Source organism: Pseudophryne corroboree, chromosome 6 (assembly GCF_028390025.1).
Source record: "Pseudophryne corroboree isolate aPseCor3 chromosome 6, aPseCor3.hap2, whole genome shotgun sequence".
NCBI lineage: Eukaryota > Metazoa > Chordata > Amphibia > Anura > Myobatrachidae > Pseudophryne > Pseudophryne corroboree.
Window position 1 is genome coordinate 332,189,071 of NC_086449.1, and position 15,125 is coordinate 332,204,195.

The window sequence follows — 15,125 nt, forward strand, 5'->3', positions numbered from 1 at the left end:
GGCAACTGCGGCGTTGAGAGGGAGGGCTCATAAGGAGACTGTACATGTGCCCCTTCCTCTCATACACCGCCCTGAACTCAGTGCCGTTTCTAGCAGCAGGCAAGCCGTGCGATTGCAAGGGCGCCCGCCGCGGCACTTGCTGGCTCCTATCCTGCTCCCCCTTCTCCCTCCGATAGTACTCCAAATCGTGACATCACAACGCAATTGCGTCATTATGCGAAACTCCGCCACCAAGCGGAGTACTATTGGAGGGAGGAAGGAGAGCAGGATAGCAGCACTGGCAGCTGGTGCCAGGGCGTATATACCCCTGGCTACGAGCATTACCCCTGGCAATGAGCATTACACATCCCCTGGGAACGAGCATTACCCCAGGCAATGAGCATTACCCCTGGCAATGAGCATTACACATCCCCTGGGAACGAGCATTACCCCAGGCAACAAGCATTACACATCCCTTGGGAACGAGTTTGACACCCAGAGCCGTCATGGCTTGGCTGTCGGGATTCTGGGGTCGGGATCCTGAAAGCCGGGATCCCGACAGCCGGTATATTAACTACATCCCAACGAGATATTAGTATTTCAACATAAACAGGAAAACATCATGGAAAGGGCAGGTAGACGGTAATACTACCAGAATAGAAATGTATGATTTAAATATTGCGACAGCCTTCTTGCTCTCCCCAACCCAAATATTTACCTTTTTTGTTGCCTGGTGCTGTTAGAAAACATTCACATATTAAATGTACTTTGTGTGTCACTAAACTTGGTTTGATGATACAAATAAATAATCATGTACACTGCTGCAGTCATGGAGCACACAAGATGTGTCACCTATTGCTGTACTATTGAACCCATTTATTAGGGACGAACATGTTTCTGACAGTGGGGTTCAGCATTTTGCTCCTAATGTAGCTGGTGGATGATGGATTTTCTTGCTTGATATGGGTTAAGTGCAGGAATGTGCCTAATATTGCACCAAGGGGGTAATTCTGAGTTGATCGCAGCAGAAAGTTTGTTAGCAATTGGGCAAAACCATGGCCCTCATTCCGAGTTGTTCGCTCGCTAGCTGCTTTTAGCAGCAGTGCAAACGCTAGGCTGCCGCCCTCTGGGAGTGTATCTTAGTTTAGCAGAATAGCGAACGAAAGATTAGCAGAACTGCTACTAAATAATTCCCTGCAGTTTCTGAGTAGCTCCAGACCTACTCCTAGACCAGGGGTGGCCAACCAGTCAGTGGCAAAGAGCAAGAAAAGATCTGTTATCAAGGGTAAGAGCCATATCATGCGTGCGCCGAAGGCGTGTGAGCAAAAATGGGGGCCTGTGTCATAACCCCATTTTTAGTCATGTTATACAGTGCCCCATACAAATAAAGCCCCTGTACAGTGCCACATACATAGAAAAACACCAAAAAATGGGTGCCTCCACAGTGCCAAATACATATATGCATCCACAGTGCCAAATACATATATGCCTCCACAGTGCCAAATACATATATGCCCCCACAGTGCCAGATACATATATGCCCCCACAGTGCCAGATACATGTATGTCCCCACAGTGCCAGATACATGCATGTCCCCACAGTGCCAGATACATATATTCCTCCACAATGCCAGATACATATATTCCTCCACAGTGCTAGATACATATATGCCCCCACAGTGCCATATACATATATGTCCCCATAGTGCCAGATATGCCCCCACTGCCAGATACACATCTCCCCAGTGCCAGATTTGCCCCCAGTGTAAGATACACATGTCCCCCCAGTGCCAGATATGCCCCTAGTACCAGATACACATGTCCCCCCAGTGCCAGATATGCCCACAGTGCCAGATACATATGTCCCCCCAGTGCCAGATATGCCCCCAGTGCCAAATATGCCCCCCCCCCACTGCCAGCTACACATCTCCCCAGTGCCAGATATGCCCCCAGTGCCAGATACATGTCCCCCCAGGTGCCAGATATGCCCCCAGTGCCAGAAACACATGTCCCCCCCCCAGTGCCAGATATGCCCCCACTGCCAGATACACATCTCCCCAGTGCCAGATATGCCCCCAGTGTAAGATACACATGTCCCCCCAGTGCCAGATATGCGCACAGTGCCAGATATGCCCACAGTGCCAGATACATATGTCCCCCCAGTGCCAGATATGTCCCCAGTGCCAAATATGCCCCCCCCCCCCCCCCACTGCCAGCTACACATCTCCCCAGTGCCAGATATGCCCCCAGTGCCAGATACATGTCCCCCCAGGTGCCAGATATGCCCCCAGTGCCAGAAACACATGTCCCCCCCAGTGCCAGATATGCCCCCACTGCCAGATACACATCTCCCCAGTGCCAGATATGCCCCCAGTGTAAGATACACATGTCCCCCCAGTGCCAGATATGCTCACAGTGCCAGATATGCCCACAGTGCCAGATACATATGTCCCCCCAGTGCCAGATATGCTCCCAGTGCCAAATATGCCCCCACTGCCAGCTACACGTCTCCCCAGTGCCAGATATGCCCCCAGTGTCAGATACATGTCCCCCCCAGTGCCAGATATGCCCCCAGTGCCAGAAACACATGTCCCCCCAGTGCCAGATATGCCCCCAGTGCCAGATACACATCCCCCAGTTCCAGAATTGCCCCCAGTGCCAGATACACGTCCCCCCAGTGCCAGATATGCCCCCAGTGTAAGATACACATGTCCCCACACTGCGACCCCCAAGTGCTCCTCACCGCCACACTGCTGCTCTGCTCAGTCTGCTGCTTGTGAGGGGAGGAAAGCGCAGTATGCGCTTCTCCTGCCCCTCAGTCTCCACTCTCTGGCGGTGTTGATTCTCTCTAATTAGGCACCGGTCCGTGAGCCAGAGTTCGCGGACCTGCAGCTAAGACTCCTGATTGGCAGCCGGTCCACGAGATCTTACTGGCTCACGGGCCGGCGCCGGGCACTACAGACTAGGGCAGCGGGAGGCGCCGCGGGAGCTTACGAGCCGTATGCAGAGATAGAAAGAGCCGCATGCAGCTCGAGAGCCGCGGGTTGGCCACCGCTGTCCTAGACTGCGATCACCTCAGTCCGTTTAGTTCCTGGTTTGACGTCACAAACACGCCCTGCGTTCGGCCAGCCACTCCCCCGTTTCTCCAGCCACTCCTGCGTTTTTACCTGGCACGCCTGCGTTTTTTAGCACACTCCCTGAAAACGGACAGTTTTTGCCCAGAAACACCCACTTCCTGTCAATCACACTACGTTCACTCAAGCGATGAAAAAATGTCGCTCGAGCTTGTGTAAATCTACAAAGTTTTGTGTGAAAGTACTTAGCGCATGCTCGCTGCGTACCATGCGCATGCGCATTTTTGCCATTTTTTCACTTGATCGCTGCACTGCAAAAATCGGCAACGAGTGAACAACTCAGAATGACCACCTATGTGCACTGCAGGTGGGGCAGATATAACATTTGCAGAGAGAGTTAGATTTGGGTGGCTTATTTTGTTTCTGTGCAGGGAAAATACTGGCTGCTTTATTTTTACACTGCAATTTAGATTTCAGTTTGACTACACCCCACCCAAATCTAACTCTCTCTGAACATGTTATATCTGTCCCCCCTGCAGTGCACATGGGGGGTCATTCCGAGTTGTTCGCTCGCTAGCAGATTTTAGCAGCATTGCACACGCTAGGCCGCCGCCCTCTGGTAGTGTATCTTACCTTACCAGAATAGCGAACGAAAGATTAGCAGAATTGCGAATAGAAAATTCTTAGCAGTTTCTGAGTAGCTCCAGACCTACTCACAGATTGCGATCAGCTCAGCCCGTTTCGTTCCCTGTTTGACGTCACAAACACGCCCTGCGTTCGGCCAGCCACTCCCCCGTTTCTCCAGACACTCCCGCGTTTTATCCTGGCACGCCTGCGTTTTTCCGCACACTCCCAGAAAACGGGCAGTATCCGCCCAGAAACACCCACTTCCTGTCAATCACACTCCGATCACTACAACAATGAAAATTCTTCGTTCGGACGTGAGCAAATTTACTAAGTTTTGTGGTAAAATACTTAGCGCATGCGCACTGCGTACCATGCGCATGCGCATTTTAGCCTTAATCGCTCCGTTGCGAAAATCGGCAACGAGCGATCAACTCGGAATGACCCCCATGGTTTTGCCCAACTGCTAACAAACTTGCTGCTGCGATCAACTCAGAATTACCACCCAAGTGTACACAGGAGATGCTGAGTTGTGGGACGAAACATTTAAATGAGCTTCTAGGGGTATGGAATTCACATTTATGAAGGTGGTCCTGGTTTAGAAAGGGGTTGCAAGGCCCTTTTCTATCCTCACCCAAAATATGACCAGGTATTACTAGTTACATGTCCTATTTATGATTAATCATGATGCATATTTATTATTAACCCTTTTGCTGCTGAGGGTTTTTTTCTTACTATTGTGCTGAGGTCATTTTTTCACATTTACGCTCATCACATTCCAACATCTGTATCACTGATATGTTTTTTTCGGTAACCACACAAAATATACCTTGGGTTTATAAAATACTTTGTATTTTCAGAAAATACCATTAGTCCTTTTACTCATTCCAACATGTCAATTTAATTTTCAGCCCAAATGGACAAAAAAAACAAGTGTTTTCATTGAAATTTCAAGAAAGGAAACCAAAAAGGATCGTGATTCTTATAACCACCACTAATAAATACTTTGTGGTTCTTGTTTCGCCAATAATCTACCTATCCAAAATAATAAAAGCAGGACTCTATGGGGTATATTCAATTCAAGTCGGATGCTTTCCGACAAGCATTGTCGGAAAAGATCCAACAAAGCACTATTCAAGGAAAGGCCAAATCCAAAAGGATTTGGCCGTTCTTGACAATGTCATTCATTTTTTAAAGTCGGAATGATATTGTCGGAAACGGGGCCAAAAACTGTCTAATTTGGCAGCGTTTCCGACAAAAACACGCGGATCGGTGGCTATTCCGCCGATCCATCTGCTTTCCGACAAGTCGGAATTCCCAACTTATCAGAAAAATTAGGGGACCATTGAATAAGTCGGAACCCCTTCCAACCTAAAATAGTCGGAAACTGACGTCTTTCTGACAAGACGGCTGTTTCCAACTGTAATTGAATATACCCGTATGTGTAGTTTTTGACCAAAAAATATGCACTTGAAATAAAAATGCATTTTCTTTTGTTTTTTATTTGATACAAGATGGTGAAGATAGGGGATTTAGATCCCCCCCATCTGTGGAAAATGTTCGTTCAGGTCGAGTCTCCCATACCTAAAATGCTCAGGACTAGGAGTATTTCGTATATGTGATTTTTTTGTTTGTTTTCAGAATACATATCAGCAGGGGTTCAGCAGTATCTGCGCGCGTGGGGGGGGGGGGAATTGGGGGGGGGGGGGCAGTCTGATGCATACTACGGGGTCCATCAGCTGGGTGGAGGAGCAGTTCCCACTCCAGCAGTCATTGGCCACTGATGTCACGGCTGTCCTGAAATATTCTGGTTTTCGGATAATTTAGGATTTTATAATCATGGATAAGGGAGACTCAACCTGTATTCCGTTAGTAATATATTTGCATTTTGAATACGGATATATACAGAGCTGCATGCGACCCAGAATCAGACCCCTGATGTCTCATTACTGCCTGTGTAGTAGAAGTGACTGTTCTCCATACAGTAGTAAGAAAACATGTAATCTGCATCTAAAACATTATTTCTCATCATTGTTTACCAAGCTTCCAAATAAGACTGATTACCTCCTATACCGTTATCATTTGTCTGTTTTATATTTTCGGGCGAGGGTGCTTCTCTCCACAGTGACACATATCATTCTTCCTTTCCACACTACTCTGTATTCTATCTTAAGTCTCTGCCTTCTCCCACCAAACAGCACTTTTCCTGACACTTATTTTCTCAGCCTGACTTAAGATTAACGAGCTAGGGGCTCTATGAGACTCTCCCGCACTTACCAGTGGCTTCCAAAATAGCAAACTATATTTCATGCTGGGGGCGTCGGGAGTCACAATTCAATGCAGCAGGTGCATCACCAACTCCTATCTGTAGAGATGGGACAGATTCATCTCCTGGCCTCCTACACATGGATAGATGAAGTCGATTACTCTCCAACGGGGCTGGAGATCACATATGTTGGGTTTACAGATAAGTACGTGATCTATATACTGGAGATGTGCCTAATTAATTAATATGGAACCCATGCACAAGAAGTGAACTTCAGAACATCTCTCTCTTACGCTCTCTCAGGGAGCAAGATAATAAGACACAGAAGCTCAGTAGCAAATGCACCTGACTGTCACAAAAAGAACTCCAATTATTATTATTATAATTTATGTATACGGTGCCACAAAATTCTACAGTGCCATACAGGAGGGTACACAGATGTCGAGAACCAATAGGCACAAACCAAAACATGCAAAGCAAAACATACAGGACATTCAAGTAGCACTAATGGAGGTTCACATGAAATTTTGCATAAAATACTATACATGAAACATAAAAGTAAAGGAAGGTGTAACAACCTTTCCTGTGGTATGTGTTGTGAGGGTGTATAGTATGTTAAATAATGTATGTGTTGTGAGGGTGTATAGTATGTTAAATAATGTAGGTGCTTATCACCTCTACTTGGTATTTAGATATTCATTATCCCTAAAACGTCACAATTTTTTTTTTTTTTTGTGTGTGAAATGTTTATTAATCAGTGCTGTAACAAAGGAGATACAGAGATGGAGCCATGCTAATCGTAGCTCCGTCTGTGCCTTGTCACGCCCGGTGAGGCGGACCGCCAGGAGCGAATGGGCCGCGTGTGCATCGTAAATGCGCACGCACTCCACTCATAGTGAATGGGAGTGCCTGTGTACGCTCGGCGGCTGGCCGTGGCGCAGGCATGCCGCTCACCCCCGCCTGCGATGTAGCCACGATCAATGAGCGTGGCTCCATCTGTAACTAATATTTCCTTTGATACAGCCTGCTTCGATCATTTCTACACTCCCCATACTATAGTACGGGGATGTAGAAATTAGTACATTCATCAAACTCCTAAAAAGCATTTTTCCCGGAGTTTGATAGTGAAACTCTTCGCCATCCTGAGGTGGCGTTCAGCTTCCTTATGCAGCAGAGGGGTCAGAAAAGATCCCTCCCTGCTGTGTTCTCTTACCTCCTGCAGCCCTCCCCAGCTCTGAGCAGTCCTCCTGTGAGCTAGGGGCAAAGGAGAGAGGTCACAGCAGCTGTGGTGGGAACAGATTTCGGCATCTGCAGCGGCAGATAGGCAGGTGATGGGGCGGGCCCTGGTCCTGGCAGCGGCTCCTGCATTACGGCAGCAGGTGGAGCGGGGGTTTGGCTGGTACAGTCTGAAAAGATCGAAGCAGCTGGGGAAAAGTGCCCCATTTCCGAAAAGCTGTCTCTGCAAAAGGAGCAGCTATTCGGAAGGGAACATTTTAGTATGCAGGCATGCTGAATACCGAAAAAATTGTGAAATGGAAGCTTCAGAATTGAAAACTTAAGTTTCACATTTCACAACTTTTCCTTGATGATTATGCACCTAAAAGCTAGGTACACACTGTCAGATTTTTTTTGGTCTGCCCGACAATCAGACGATTTTTTCTGCAAATTGTAGGCACCAATATCTGAGCTACACACTAAAAGAGTTCTTTTTTAAAGTTACCCATTTTCTACCACATCACACTGCATTTGCATCTGTCCGTCCACAAGGAGGATAACATAGTGACAGGTAAACAAAGGAAATATGGGCAGATTATTGAGAATGCGCACACACTGCTAGATATCGAGAGATTGTGGTTGAGATTTTTTTTAATCAATATTATTTTTTATTATTTTGTGGGTGAACAAAAGCAAATGGGAGTGGGGTACAGAGAAGAAAAAAGGAAGGGAAAAGGTTGGGGGGGGGGTACACAGACTGTTCAACAAAAACATAATTGCACAGAGATTATTAAGTAAATCATCATACAGGAAAACCACGTGAGGCCAAATCCATCCAACAGTAATTACATTTTAGATTGTCAATCTACATTTCTAGGTATCGTGAGAGTGTATATCATCTGGTGGGCGGTCGTGCCAATAGGTAGACCATGAATACCAGCGGAGAAGAGGGCAGGATGAGGTAGAGGCATAGACCACTCCTGCTGTTTCAAATTCGCAATGTGACTGTACAGCCATCGCTACCGCCGTTATATGGGGGACCCCGGGGGAGCGCCATTGACGGGCAATTAGGAGTTTGGCAGAGATAAGAATATGGCCCAGGACGTAACGATTGTCCGGCGACAAGTCGCCATAATATAGGTGAAGGAGAGCCAGTCGTGGGTGAGGAGTTATATGATGGCCTAGCACCAATCCTATAAGTTGGAAGAAAGGGTTCCACAGCGGGGTAAGCGCTGGGCATTCCCAGAAGATATGTAATAAGGTTCCGACCTTACCACAGTTGCGCTAGCAGATATTGGATGTGGAGGGTTGCATCGCATGTAAGCGGGATGGGGTGAAATATAAACGATGGAGGAGTTTATAAAATAATTCTATATGTGATATACATTTAGATACTTTATAGCAGGTTCGGAAAATCGTCTCCCATTCCTCCTCCGAGACAGAGCACCTAAGGTCCGCCTCCCATTTCACTTGAAAGGGGGCTTTCTGCAGTGGTTGGGGGTTGATAATATAGTTATACCATTTAGTGATGCCTCCCCCGCCCTCCCCAGTATCCAGGAAATTCCGAACAAGCTTAGGTAATGGGGATAGGGTGTGGGGGGAAACGGAGGCCCCGTGGAGCCAATGTCTGAGTTGCAAATATTTATAAAATTCCCCGTGCGGCAACGGGAATCTTTCCTGTATTTGGGCAAAAGAAAGAAGAGTATTGTTTACCATTATATCCTGTAGAGACAGGATTCCCCTTAATATCCAGGAGTCGAATTTCAGGTCAGGGATTAAGGAGGCTATGCCTGTCAGTGAGAGAGCAGGGGTGGGGAGAGTTATATCGCTTCCTCTATGCACCACCTCCAACCAAGCCCTCCGAGTAGATTGGACAGTGAGAGATCTAGTGGCTAATAATTTACCCTCAGTCTTCGGGAGTAACAAAACATCAGTCAGGGGGAGCGGGGCAACGAGCCCTTGTTCGAGGTGTACCCACGATTTATGTGCTGGATGTGAATACCAGGCTCCTATTTGCGCAAGTCGGCATGCTAATTGATAGGAATGTAAATCTGGGTATGCTAGACCTCCTTCTCGTTTGGGCCGGATCATCGTTTTTCTGGCTAACCTCGGTTTCCTACCTTTCCATACATAAGAGTTGAATATAGCATTAAATTTAAACAGAAGATAGTTAGGTAGGAGAATAGGGATGGCCCGAAATAGATACATGAGCCTGGGGAGGACTGTCATCTTCAGTGCAGCTATTCGCCCCAACCATGAGACATGATGCATCATCCAGTCAGAGACCAGAGCTGTAAATTTACGTAATAGCGGGGGATAGTTAGCGGAGATCAAATCGTCCAACTTCTGAGTGATATGAATCCCCAGATATTTGAGGCTTCTATTCTGCCAGGAATACGAGTAAGTAGTTTTCAACGTGGATATGAGGGGGGGTGGAAAGTTAATAGGGAGTGCCTCCGTCTTGGTGTTATTAAGTTTGTAATAGGATACTGCTGAATATTCAGTCAAGAGTGTGTGTAAAGCTCGCAGGGAAGTAGTAGGAGTAGTGAGTGTCAAGAGGACATCGTCCGCGAATAGACATATCTTATGTGATTCTCCCAGATAGTCTACTCCTTTAATCAGGGACGAATATCTTATTTTCTCAGCCAAAGGCTCTATTGCCAGAGCAAATACTAGCGGGGATAGGGGACACCCTTGGCGTGTGCCGTTCGTGATCCAGAAAGAAGAGGAGAGGAGTCCATTCACACACACTCTTGCTGAGGGGTTAGAGTATAAAGCCAAAATGGAGGAGAGAACTCTGCCAGTAAGACCAAACTTAAAGAGAACCGCCTGCAGGTACCCCCAATGAAGGCGATCGAACGCCTTCTTTGTGTCCAATGAAAGCAACAATAAAGGAGAGTCTGACGTAGAGAAGGCGTCTAGCATGTTTATTACTCGCCTAGTGTTATCGGGGGACTGTCTGCCAGGGACAAATCCCACCTGATCACAATGGACGAGCGAGGGGAGTAGAGGATTGAGTCTGTTGGCCACTAGTTTCGCATATATTTTTAAGTCAGTATTTAGTAGAGCTATGGGGCGATAGTTAGGCATCATAGCGGGGTTCTTCCCTGGTTTGGGAAAGGCAACTACACGAGCCTCCAACATTTCTACCGCAAAGTTCCCGACAGAGGAAGCATGATTATAGACTCCATCCAGAACAGGGTAAGGGTATCTTTGAAGCATTTATAAAATGTATTTATGAACCCGTCAGGGCCTGGAGCTTTGTCCAACGGGAGTGAGTCAATAACTTGATCAATTTCTGTACGGGACCAGGGTTGGTTTAAAGCCCGTAGAGTAGTTGAGTCAAGGGAGGAGAGATGAATATCCTTCAAAAAGGCCGCAATAGTAGCTGGTGTGGGTTGTGGGATAGATGCTTCGTCTTTTAAGTTGTAGAGGGTGGAGTAATATGTGGCAAAGGCGACAGCAATGTCAGACGGGTCTGTTATTTTGATGTTATTTAAATTGATAATGGACATCACCCTCTCCTTAGCGTTCTTCCCCCTCAGATTGCGGGCAAGCATTCTACCTGCCCTGTCCCCCTGCATATAAAACTTTTGTCGCAATCGGAATAGGTTTTTGTGAACCTCAGTTAGAACCAATTTGTTTATCTCATCTCTGACCCGAGTCAGGTCCCGATATGTTTTCTTATTAGACGGGTTCATCTTAAGTTGGGTTTCTAAGTCTTTAAGGCGGGTTTTGAGTTCTAACTGTTGTTCCCGGGAGGTCCTACGGATATAGGCAGCCGCCTGAATTGCCGCTCCCCTAACCACCGCTTTAAGGGCACACCAGTACGTAAATACGGACGTGTCAGCCGGAATATTGGTTTCGATGTACAGGGAAAGGGCCTGTGTAATAGATTGTTTAGCATCCGCATTTGAGAGGAGATAGTCTCCAAGACGCCATAGGGTAGGTGAGGTTTTCATGCGACGGAGGTTCCAATGGATAGAGAGTGTCACTGACCTGGGTTCGGAGTGTTGAGAACTCGGGGGTTCTTCCGATGATCGGAAAGGAGGAACCACAACTGGGCCGGAGCAGGGATGGCCGGATGTAGGTTTTCCTCATGCAGAACTAACCGTAGTAACTGGCGTATAATGCTGAAGAATTAAATGATGATTTGAGAACGATGGTGAAGCACACAGAAGAATGATGAACTTGTGAGTGATGCTGAAGAGATGAATGAGGATTTGAGAACGATGGTGAAGCACATAGAAGAATGAAGAACTTGTGAGCGTTGCTGAAGAAATGAATGAGGATTTGAGAACGATGGTGAAGCACACAGAAGAATGAAGAATTTGTGAGCGATGTTTGAAGAATGAGAAGCTTGTGAGCGATGTTGAAGAAATGAATGAGGATTTAAGATTCAATGTAACTCTGGAAGTATGGAAGGCGTTCCACTTGGAGATATCATGTAATACAGGAAACACAGGAGGTGTCCCCCTAAGAGAAACACTATAACTTAGAGAATGTCCCACTGAGTGATACACTGTAACGCTGGTAGCACAGTGAATGTTCCACGGAGTGATACACTGCAACGCTGGTAGCACAGTGAATGTTCCACTGAGTGATACACTGTAACGCTGGTAGCACAGTGAATGTTCCACTGAGTGATACACTGTAACGCAGGTAGCAAAGTGATTGTTCCACTGAGTGATACACTGTAACGCTGGTAGCACAGTGAATGTTCCACTAGGTGATACACTGTAACGCTGGTAGCACAGTGATTGTTCCACTGAGTGATACTCTGCAAACGCTGGTAGCACAAGGAATGTTCCACTGAGTGATACTCTGCAAACGCTGGAAGCACAAGGAATGTTCCACTGAGAGATACTCTGCAAACGCTGGTACACAGGAGACGTTCAGTTTAGAGAACTCACTGAACGCTGCTAGCACTGGTGATCATAGAAGAGACGATACTCAGGCGCCGGAGCTCTGCACGGCGTCTTCCTTTGAACTTCCCGCTCTCTCCCAATTGGCGGAAGGGGCCGATGACGTCACTCGCCCACCACGCTCCCGTGAACGCCAGGCGCAATGGCGGCGCCCACACCCCGGGAACCCGCCGGAGGCAGCGCCAGCAAGACGCAACAACCCGATGCCCACCGGGGGCGGCGACCGCCGGGAGACCCAGCGCACCCGGAGCGGTAAGCGCGGCAGCCGCAGCGCCGCGAGTGTGACAGAGAGTGCAGAATGATCGGACCATGATACTGGCAGGATAGAAGCCTTCGAAATCTGTTGAAGGGTCCACTTATCCGATATTGCTAGGTCGATCCTAGAGAAAGAGCCATGTACCGGGTAGAAGAACGAGTAATCCGTACAGGCCGGATTTTTAGCCCTCCAGACATCGTAGAGGTTGTACTCATGTAATATATTCCGGAAGGCATGGGAGCTACCCCGCAGCGAGCTTGCACTGGAGGTAGAACGGATCGAGGATTTATCTACCGTGGGGTCAGGGACCATGTTAAAGTCCCCCAGCAATAATATAGCACCCGATAAGTGCATCTGAAGGGTTTTAAAGAATTTCCTAAAGAAGGGTATTTGTTTGGTGTTAGGAGCATACAGCGTGGCTATAGTGACTGGCTTGTCCTCCAGTTTACCTGTCAGGATGAGATATCCACCCTCCTGGTCTGTAATTTGATGATCTAAAGAGAAATCACATGCACTAGAAAATAAAATAGCAACCCCAGCTTTTTTCTTTGGGCCGTTGGATATATAACAGGTGGGGAATTTGTTGTCATTAAGGGAGGGTGGTGACATAGACATTAAATGGGTCTCTTGTAAGGCCACTATTTGCGCCTTACATTTTGCAAAATGGCGTAAGGCTAGTCGCCGTTTATTGGGTGAATTCAGCCCTTTCACGTTTAAGGAGAGAACATTAACCATTAGGCATTTCAGTGGACAATGCAAAAATCAATCTACACACATAAACTGTACAACGGGACATAAGTGAGTACTTGTGTACCAAAACTTGGAGAGACAGGAAAGACAGGGAGGGTGGGAGAAATAGTAAGAGTGGAAAACAAAATGAGCACCACAACGATGCCAAACAGGGTTGCCTAAATAGGCAACACATGGGGTTGTGGCGTGGTGTGGGGAGATACCCTCCCCCACTCCTATAACAATCAGCATATAACAGCAACATTAAGGAGACATAGAGTAAATGCAATTTCCCGGACAATGCTAATGCTAACGCAAATAGTGTTAGAAGAAGCAAGGATATCAGAAGGAGAGTAAGGTAGACACTGGGCTGTAAGGTCATGGAAAAGATAACACAATGTGAACAGTCAAAGCTAAACTTATACCTCACATATACATGAATAAAAACCAAATAAAGTAACAGCCTACACTAATGCAAAGATGAATAAGAAAATCAAGTCCAGCTGTGACATACAACCTGGTTGAAGTAAATATTCTCCAAAGTTAGTTGCCAGCAATTGACCACTCTTGAGCCAATTTGAGGGTTTTAGGTGCCTTTTCGGATGAATCCTCCAATTTCCAGGAATCCAACAGTTTCAGTCTAGTCTCTGGCGTGTTTATCGCATGCGTAACGCCGTTTCGTCTAATAAGTAATTTGGTCGGAAACCCCCAACGGTAAAGAATATCGGCTCTCTTTAGTGCTGTAGTCATCGGATAGAATGAGCGTCGCATAGCCAGAGTAGCCGCTGAGAGGTCTCCGTATACTTGTAGATCTCCCAAGGTTGTTGCCGTCAGATCCGGTCGCATAGCTGCCCGCAGGATTTGTTCCTTGACATGAAAGTAGTGCATCCTCATCAATGTGTCTCTCGGAGCGTCCTTCGGGGCGTTTCTAGCCTTCGGGAGGCGGTGGATACGATCAATGAGGAAATCATCAATGGAGTTGGTAGGAAGGAGATTCATGAAGAGGTCTGTCGCAAATTGTTTAAGTTCTGAATTGGAGACCGTTTCTGGGATGCCGCAGAGTTTTACGTTGTTACGGCGTGACCTGTCCTCAAGGTCACAGGTTTTCAGTCTCAGGTCCGCGACCTCAGCTTGTAGCTCTTCGAGTTGAGTAATCACCTCATTGTGGGACCTCAACACCTCCTCACACTTATTCTCGAGGTGATCTGTACGTTGGCCTATGGCATCGACCGTCTGCTGGCAGCATTGGAGTGCCGTCTTAACTTCCTTAGTAATATTATCTTTGAAAGAAGCCAGGAGTTGCCGCATAGAGCCGAGTGTGAGGGGTGCATCGTCATCCAGTTGAGAGAGTTTTGTTTGGCTTACATGGGGAGTCATAGACACGTCGTCACTTCCTGGGGAGTGCTTGGAAAGGGGATCCGATACAGTAGAACTTTTCAGGCCCTGGGATGCTGAGGACTGTTTGAAGAAAGCAACCGGACGGACCGGGGTCGGATCTTTCTGGCGTTTAGGCGGCATTATACCGGAAAGTATACCTCACCGCAGTAGCCGTTGACAAGAGAAACAGGAGGATAAATTAACCTATGTCGGCTTGATATATGCTAGGGACGGTATCACAGCATCAGGAGTGAGGGAGAAATCCAGACATCACATGGATGGTTACATCATTACGGCCTGGAAAGAGGAGGGTCTCCCTGTGGCCCCCAGCAATCGAGTGCAGTGAGGGGGGGACAATCAGATAAAAATGAAGGGTGAAGACAAGCACCTAGGGTTTCCAAATGGTGATGCCTGATGTTCTCCCTTTAAAACAGCATAACAGTTACCAAGGAGTGGAGGGACAGAGGGGATGCCTCATATGAAGAGGTTATGCAATTGAGGAGCTGGGCAGGTATGAATAAACTGACCTGTGGAGCAGGGCAAGATTACCTCAGAGGGCAGCAGCTCCTTATATTGGCCGTTTGCCAGGTAGCAAAATGGCGCCGCCAGGCTCCAGCCCCAGGCCTCAGCAATATTGATTCTGTGTGCCCTCCAGTACCGTTGGTGGTATTAGCGGTGTTC

The 15,125-nt window shown here is 47.3% G+C and overlaps 2 long non-coding RNA genes across 3 annotated transcripts in view; both read right to left on the bottom strand.

Moving 5' to 3' along the window:
• LOC134935248 (uncharacterized) overlaps positions 1-15,125 on the bottom strand; it is a 297,771-nt gene that overhangs the window by 169,015 nt on the left and 113,631 nt on the right. The gene's annotated exons all lie outside the window — the stretch shown is intronic.
• LOC134935249 (uncharacterized) overlaps positions 5,960-15,125 on the bottom strand; it is a 32,566-nt gene continuing 23,400 nt past the window's right edge. Inside the window, exon 4 of the long non-coding RNA XR_010180012.1 lies at positions 5,960-6,075. This is a non-coding gene — a long non-coding RNA (uncharacterized LOC134935249). The remainder of the gene's footprint in view (positions 6,076-15,125) is intronic.